Source organism: Ovis aries, chromosome 6, assembly GCF_016772045.2.
Source record: "Ovis aries strain OAR_USU_Benz2616 breed Rambouillet chromosome 6, ARS-UI_Ramb_v3.0, whole genome shotgun sequence".
In the NCBI taxonomy this organism is placed as follows: Eukaryota; Metazoa; Chordata; class Mammalia; order Artiodactyla; family Bovidae; genus Ovis; species Ovis aries.
In genome coordinates, this window is record NC_056059.1 from 46,075,511 (window position 1) to 46,084,160 (window position 8,650).

The 8,650-nt window shown below is 48.2% G+C and overlaps 1 long non-coding RNA gene across 1 annotated transcript; it reads right to left on the reverse strand.

The window, feature by feature from the left end:
- Window positions 1–2,222: 2,222 nt before the first annotated feature.
- Window positions 2,223–5,648, reverse strand: LOC132660005 (uncharacterized). Its single transcript, XR_009601143.1, has 2 exons — window positions 5,010–5,648; window positions 2,223–4,898 (listed from the first exon to the last, which is right to left on the reverse strand). It is a non-coding gene; the product is annotated as an uncharacterized LOC132660005 (long non-coding RNA).
- Window positions 5,649–8,650: the final 3,002 nt, after the last annotated feature.

Sequence of the window (8,650 nt, forward strand, 5' to 3'; positions counted from 1 at the left end):
TCCAGGAGCCCCTGCTCCTCCTGTCTGCCCACAACTAGAGGCCCAGGCATATGGAGCAAGGGGCTTTCTCCCCTTTCCATGGCACCAGGGGCAGTGAGTTCTTGGGTCTCACGAGGGCCATGGATGTGTGCCATCCATTGGTCTTTGGGGAGACATTCTTTTTTTCCTTACTGGGTCATATTCGACCTCCAGGCCCCCAGTACTCAAAATATGACCCATTCTTCCAGCTGAGGAAATGCTCCCGGTGAAGATTTCATGTCTTGGTCTCAGTTGAACTGCAGCATCACGGGCTTGCCACTCTGTTAGCTGGGAGGTCCCTTTGTCTCCAAACTGCAGACCCCCTCAGTGGGCCCACTGGCTTCCAACTCAGCATCTGACCCCTATGAGCCTGAGGGTAGCCCAGGGAAGCTGAATATCAGGCCTTGCCCAAGCTTTCCAACCAGAATTCCTTTTCTGTGACTGTGCCCTACATTCTAAAGGGGCAGCACAGGCAGTGACTTCCTCCCAGAGTCCCCAGGGTGACCCTCACTTCTCCAACACCCCCCTTCTGCAGACCCAGAGGTGGGGATGGGCAGGGCAGTTCTGCCGATGGCCTGGCTATTCTTGGTCTGTTTACTTCCTCCTCTTTTTTTAAGATACTCAGGTAGAGAAAAAGGGTGGGCTTTTCCAATGCTTCTGTTTCCTCCTTCCTGATTCCCATGAGGCCTAAATGACTGGCGTTGGCGTCTTACTATGTATATAAGAGAACTCCAAGCTTCAGGCTTCCTCTCTCTTTTTTTCCAATTATGCATATATCCATTCTTTTTCAGATTATTTGCCCATATGCGTTATCACAGACTATTGGGCAGAGTTCCCTGTGCTATGCAGTAGGTCCTTGTTGGTTATCTGTTTTACATATAGAACACCTTCTCTTGATGTACTAAGATAGGTTGAAAAAGAATCTGGAAAATCCCTTCTTGAAATAAAGGTCTGGCTCCTAAGACTGGAATTTCTGCATAATCCTGTCTTGAATGACCAAAGCTGAACAGTACCTGGGTCTCTCTCTGGAATTCCTTCTGTAATCAGTAAGAATCTGCACGCAGACTTTCCTCCCCAGGCCTGCCTCCTCTGCCCCTCCTCCTGCTCCTCCCCCTCCCCATACAGTCATCCCTTCTCCTACAGGCAGATGGATATCTAGGGTGAATCTGGGAGAGTGGGAAACAGAAGAGAAAAGCCTATTTCTGCCTTAAAATGATACCCCTCTTCCCCTCTCTTGTAGCCCAAAGAACTCTGTTTTCACTGGGTCCAATCACTTAGCTTTCCTTTTGCTCTTCAGTTCAGTAGCTCAGTTGTGTCCAACTTTTTGTGACCCCATGGACTGTAGTACACCAGGCTTCCCTGTCCTGGAGCTTGCTCAAACCCATGTCCATCGAGTCCGTGATGCCATCCAACCATCTCACCCTCTGTTGTTCCCTTCTTTTCCTGCCTTCAATCCCTCCCAGCATCAGGGTCTTTTGCTCTTGCTGTCCTGTTAAACCCCTAGGTCCCTGTCCTTTCTGCTCACTTCCCCAAAAGGGGCTGTCCACAGCAGCTCTCCTCCGGGACACCAGGTGGCGATGCTTTAATTTCCTATCTGTTCTCATCACCGGAAGCATGCCCCAGTCTAGCCCCACCCCTCCTTTCCCCCCACCCCACAGCCTCACCTACCATCCTATAGCTGTATGTAAAGCCCAGAGCTTGGGCAGATTTACCATTTACACGTTACCATTCGTGTAACGTGGGAGACGAAAGAGCAACCCACTCCAGTATTCTTGTTTGGAAAATCCCATGGACAGAGGAGCCTGGTGGGCTACAGCCCATGGGGGTTGCAGAGTTGGACATGGCTTAGCGACTGAGCACGTGTTCCGCTCTACACAGGATGCACTTTCCCCCCTCTGTGCCATTGCGCATGCTGGGCCCCTGCCCTAGCTGTCTATTATCTAGCCCTTTTCCAGGGCCCAACTCAATATCATTTCCTGTATGAAGCCTCTCCTGACTCTACCAAGCCAATGCGAGTTCTCCCAACTTGAGGGCCGGAATCACTTCGAACCTGTCATGTCCTGCCCTGTATCCATAACTATGTTCGTATTTCCCTCCCAACAACACTGAAATCTCTCTGAAGGCAGGAACTGTTGATCACTCAGTCATGTATCTTCCTTGGAGCTCTGGATGAAATTAAATGGAATATGATTATTGACTAGGAATAGCTTTAGACCAAATTTTAAAGTAGGTCAGTTCAGTTCAGTTCAGTCACTCAGTCATGTCCAACTCTTTGCCACCTCATGGACTGCAGCACACCAGGCCTCCCTATCCATCACCAGCTCCCGGAGTTTACTCAAACTCATGTCCATTGAGTCGTTGATGCCATCCAACCATCTCCTCCTCTGTCGTCCCCTTCTCCTCCCGCCTTCACTCTTTCCCAGCATCAGGGTCTTTTCCAACAAGTCAGTTGTTCGAATCAGGTGGCCAAAATATTGGAGTTTCAGCTTCAGCATCAGTCCTTCCAATGAATATTCAGGACTGATTTCCTTTAGGATTGACAGGTTGAATCTCCTTGCAGTCCAAGGGACTCTCAAGAATCTTCTCCAACACCACAGGTCAAAAGCATCAATTCTTCAGTGCTCAACTTTCCTTACAGTCCAACTCTCAAATCCGTACGTGACTACAGGAAAAACGATAGCTTTGACTAGATGGACCTTTGTTGGCAAAGTAATGTCTCTGCTTTTTAATATGCTGTCTAGCTTGGTCATAACTTTTCTTTCAAGGAGCAAGTGTCTTTTAATTTCATTTTTAATTTGACCTAGAGTAGGTCAAAGCATATCAACTCACACAAATAATTTGATTTCTTTAGTTCAGTTTCCTCAGTTGTTAAATAATTGAGTTGGTGTCCATGATGTCTTAAATCAGCTTCATCTCTTAAGTCTTCCCATGCTCTCCTGTGACCTCTGTGTGTCTGTGTATGTATGTGTATGTGGGTGTGATGGGCAGGGATCACTAACTGGGGAGGCCAGGTGCAGTATTGGCATATCACAGACTTAGATTAAAACAAATCAGGGTCCACATCCAGACTCAGGCACTCAGCCACTAGGTGACCTTGGGCATGCCGCCTTCTCCATGTTCAATGGGAAATGAGAAGGATCACTTATCCGCTCAGTACTGTGTGCCTACTAAGTGCACATGTTGGGTTGGCAGCCAGGGATATGGAGTAAATACAACACATCCCCTCTCTGCAGGAGGCCTGAGTCCATTAGAAGGAGTGAACCCTGCAAACAAGTAAACATAATCAAGTGGATAGAAGTTCTTTATGGGGAAGTTCCAGGACAAAGTAGGGGCATGAAGGAGGGAGAGATAGATAAGCAAGTTCCAGGAATGATCTTGGTGGGAGGGAGGAAGGCTTCCCTGAGGATGTGAAACAGAAGACAGTGCTCCTAGAAATTTGGGTGGAGAGGGAAAAGCAAGGAGTGCCAGGTCCGTCACTGTCATTGTGAGCCTTCTCTGACCCAGATTAGTGAGGCCTAGGAACACTGGATCCCATGTGCGTTTCCCGAGAGGTGGTCACAGCTGACATTTAGACCACTAGGCTGGGCCCCATCCTGTTGGTCTCACTTCAAGCCCCAGTCCCTTTCTCTGTGGTCTGTGAGTCATCCTCAGTACCTGAGGTGGCCTCTGAGCCACTGCTTATCCCAGTGACCTTTGCCCAGCTAATCTCTTTCAGGGAAGAGCAGGGCTTTAGAAAAGGCAACTATTTTCATAAGATGTGACCCCTCCTTAAACTGCTGCCTTTACTGGGTTCAGGGGAGACACTTTCTGCACAGCGTTCACAGGAGTTTCCACCAAGGGACAGTCTGATAAGCAGCACTAGCCGGAGAAAGCTGTTCAAACGCCATCCATTTTGACACTTGGCAGGATCAGCAAAGCACCTCTTCCCTTGGAGATGGGAAAGTTTCCAGAAGTACTCTGCCTCAGAAAGGGAGGTTGAGCAAACAGGCATATTGTTTTCTCATAACTGTCTCTCTTGTTAATGTTTGGTCGGCCAGCCATGCATTTTTGGAGTGTTACATAGGCTTACATTCACCCTTCATCAGAGAACAATTAGGACGAGTGTGGGGAGAAGCCAAAGGGTCAGGGACAACAGATGGGCCTCCACTTAAGCGGGTTAGAAGTTCAGTTGCCCCTGAGGAAGAAGAGCCCTCTTTAGGTGGAGGAGTGAGTACTTGGATAGAAAGAAGCAGAAATGGAAAGAAAACAGAGGGCCTCTCCTTTCTGAAATATCCCTTTGGGACAAGTCTCTGTATCTTAGGCCGTTGATTTAGTTTTCCATCAAGAAGCATCGGCAGCCCTGGCAGAATCAAGAAGCCAGAGGCCTGATGCCATACTAAAATAGCAGCGCTGCTGCGTTTTCCAGCTGAGGGATTACTTCTTGGTGAGCCAGAGACATTTGGAACATCATTTGGAAGCAAAACCACATTTTTTTCCAAAAAAAAAAGGGAAACTTTGCATGCAATGAAGTCAGGGCTTAACTCTTCAGGGGAAGCCATACAGGGACAGCCATTGGATCTTTGTTGATGGAACCCATGCTTCTGGGCACAGCACAAATTTCCCCTTGGTGAGGAAACAGCTGAGGTGCCTGTGAGGGGCAGAGGTCAGTGTCCTGCGGAAGGAGTGGTTAACAGGGAGAACGCGACAGCAAGCTGGTAAAAGACGTGAAAGTGTTAGTTGCTCGATTGCGTCCAGCTCTGAGAGACTGTGGACTGTAGCCTCTGTTCATGGAATTCTCCAGGCAAGGGGGTTGCCATGCCCTCCTCCAGGGGGTCTTCCAGACCCAGGGATTGAACCCAGGTCTCCCACACTGCAGGCAGACTCTTTACCATCTGAGCCACCTGGTAGAAAAGGACAAAAGGTAGAGAGAAAACTGTGTATGTTAGCCTCTGCTGCATAGCATTCCACCCCAAAAACAGTGGCTGAAAACAAGCACCATTTTATGCACTCACGGTTCACGGTTGGGGGCGGGGGCGGCGGTCAGCAGTTTGGTTGGGCTCATCGGAGTGGTTCTTCTGTTCATTTCGCCTAGGGTTATCTGGCTGCAGTTTGGCAGCTCAAAATGGGGTTGGGTGGCCTTACCCACTTCTCTAGGCAAGGAGGCTAGTCGTTGGCTGGACTGTGTGTCTCCAGAAACCAGCCTCTGCTCCTTTACATGGTTCCAAAAGCCGTCAGAGAGAGGGAAAGACAACTCACAACCATTTTCCAGTCTCTGTTTGTGTTACATTTGTTGTCCCATTAGCAAAGGCAAGTCGCGCGGCCAAGCTCTGAGTCCATGTGGGAGGGGACGACACCAGGGTGTGGATAGAGGGAGGGAGGCCTGGCTCTGTTGGGAGCCATTACTGTAACTGTCTGCCCACAAGAAGGAAGTGAATCTGAAATGGAATCGAATACCCTAACCTCAGTGGGATGCAAACCATGCGAGTCAGAGTCCAGATGAGCTCAAGCTGAGGAAGGAAAGATCACAGAAGGACCTTGCTGGGTTTTTAGAACAAGCATGCCATTTCCTGGGGATGTTGGTGTAGGGAGATGCTTGGATTGTTAGTAAGAATCGAATAACTCAAGTAAGGGTCATTTTTAGCATCTCATGAAATTTTCTTACACCCTCTTCCTCTATATTTACGTATATATATTCAAATACACACAACCTGAGATTCCTTAGGCTATCCCAGTCTGTGGCAAAGATGGCAGTGTAACTATAGAATCTAAGCAGGAAAACAGGCACACCACCTTTAGTTTCCACAACGAGTGGAATTGGTTATACCCATGATGGAGTAAGAGAGAGCCAAATAGGTGTCGATGATACACCCTGGGGGTGAGCAACACCAGGGGGGCCTTAGAATCTCATAAAAGTAACTCAGCCATCATCTTCCTGCAGCCCCTCCTCAACTCACGTCTCTGGGACCAGGTCAGGCAACACTGTCCAAGGCTGACTCCCCCTGGCCCCACCCAGGAACATCTGACCAAACTGTCCCCATATTCTCTCTCTACCCAAATATCCTTTCACGGATCTGCTCCTGGAAGTTCACCCATGCCTTTACCAGACACAGCCAGTCATACATGGATGAATCTGAAGAGGTTTGAGCTGGGACCACACGTGCACACACACATGCACACACATACATAAATGTGCTCACTTTGTATGACCCCAGCTTCTGCAAGAGTGATCAAGGAATAGTAAAGTTTTTCTTTATTAAGCACCACTAATGTGTCACATACTCTGTATTTAATTACGTCTCTCCTGCGGCAACCCTGCAAGTAGATCCTAATTTCATCTCCAAGTGAGAAAATTGAGGTGCATGGAGCTTTTGTCTTTGGCCCCAGCTTGCACAGAAAATAAGCAGTAAGGTCAGGATGGTAAGTCATGTTTATCTGACACCAAATCCCATACCCTTCTCTTACCATGTTGCCTCTCTATATATATAAATGACCCTTTATTTCTTGTCTTGGCACCATTTTTAATTTTCCCTAAGAGATTTGAACAAGTGGTTATTTATTTCCAAGGTTTCTAGTATGCCTTTGAGGACCAAAGAGTGCCATCTCATGCTGAGTGGCCCCAGACTGAGTTTATGGAGTATCTGAAAATCATGATACCCTCACTGTGTTAGTTCATGTTCCTCTCTTGTTTTCCCAGGACTGCTATTGTTGCAAGATGGCTGTACTGGAAGGTTAACCTTGGAGGTGATAGAGACCAGGGATCTGGAGGTCATTTAGCATTGTGGTTGAGAACACAAACTTTGGCACTGGGCATCGCCTTGGGAAAGGAATTTTCCGAGTGCACACAAAGATGCATTTTAGCTGAGAGTTTGGGTGATGCCAACCTCACTGCCCCAGCAGGCCAACCCTGTAGAATCTTAGCATTAATATGGATCTGAGTAGCTTGGTGGCAGGGGCAGGAGAGGGGAGGATGCAGGGGTGGACACAAATATTCAGACGATAGCGTATACCATCACACATAGATTAAAAACTGAAGTGTTCCCCATAACCTGCCAAGTTCTGCACATCTGGCCTCACAGCTGGACCTTGCCTCCTGCTTTCCTCTCAGCTTGCTCTACACTTAACCTGGCCCTACTGTCCATGATCCCTCAAATGCTACGCTTCTACCCCAGGATCTTTGAGGTTGCTAATTTCTCTGCTTGTCATGTTCCTTCCAGAGATAACTGACCTTTCAGCTCTTTCTGGTGTTTGTTCAAATATGAGGCCTTCCCTGACTACCCCGTGAAAGTGCAGCCCTGTTCCCTGTTTCTCTTGCTTGCCTTATATTTCTCTATATGACCTACTGTATAATTTACCTAATTGTTTTTGTATTGTGGGCCTCACCCCACAAGACCCCCGAGAACAGAGGTGTTATTTTTATCCTTTTTCAGTCCATTGCTATCTACCCAGTTAAAGAACAGTGTCCCACATATACTAGGTATTGAATGAATTCATCTGGATCTAGCATCTGAGAACTATAAGTCTCGCCCATGTGGCATGACAAAGCAAGCGTGATGGTGGCTGCCTCCATGCCGCTATTGTTTCCTCATCATACAGAGACCCAGCTGTCCCAGCCGTCTCCATCTGTCGCAGGACACAATGGTGAGCTACTGGAGGGTAAAGACTGTGTTTTATCATTCCAGCACTTGGTTTCTTCCAGCATCACCAAGGTATGATTGACAAATAAAATTGTAAGGATGGCTTTAAACATACACACTTCTGTCCTCTTTCCCCACAGCACAGGGCCTGGAGCCTAGGAGATGCTCAATCAATATCTGTTGAACTTATTAAAAAGCAAGAAAAGAGTTGAACATAGAATTTGGAAGCACCCATGACCAGCTTTATCTGTTTCCCAGTTTCGCCTTGGGCCAGATGTTTACTAAATGTATTCACTTATTTACTTACTCAATCAACAAATGCAGCTTTGCCCAATCCTGTGATGGATATTATTATAAACAGCATTCTCTAGAAGGAAATGGAAAGGCCAAATCCATGCCTGCTTTCCCTAGAAGTGTTTTTCTTCCAAACAGAAACCTCTGTGCCCCTATCCAATCAGCACAGACCCCCTTGGCACTGTGTCTGGCCAAGCCCAGGGCATTTTGCACTCCCCAGTCCCCCCTCCAAGATTTTGGAGAACATTTCCCTGTCGAAACCCCTCCCCTCCTCCTTAAGTGCATTGACAGCCGCTCACCACCACAGATGTGTGGTCACACGCAATTAAGTGGGTGCAGGCCATTAGCGGACAGGCAGCATGAAGCATGCACGAGCCGGCCAACAAGCAAACAGTGGAAGCCAGTGTGGTGAGAGGTCCGTGCAGCCCAGCAGCTCGCAGAAGAGGGAACTTGCCGGCTTTCTTCACCTCCCAGCACTTCCTCGTTGCAGTGCTAACCGTCCTCAGTTCAGTTCAGTTCAGTCGCTCAGTCGTGTCCGACTCTTTGCGACCCCATGAATAGCAGCACGCCAGGCCTCCCTGTCCATCACCAACTCCCGGAGTTCACTCAAACTCTTGTCCATCGACTCAGTGATGCCATCCAGCCATCTCATCCTCGGTCGTCCCCTTCTCCTCCTGCCCCCAATCCCTCCCAGCATCAGAGTCTTTTCCAATGAGTCAGCTCTT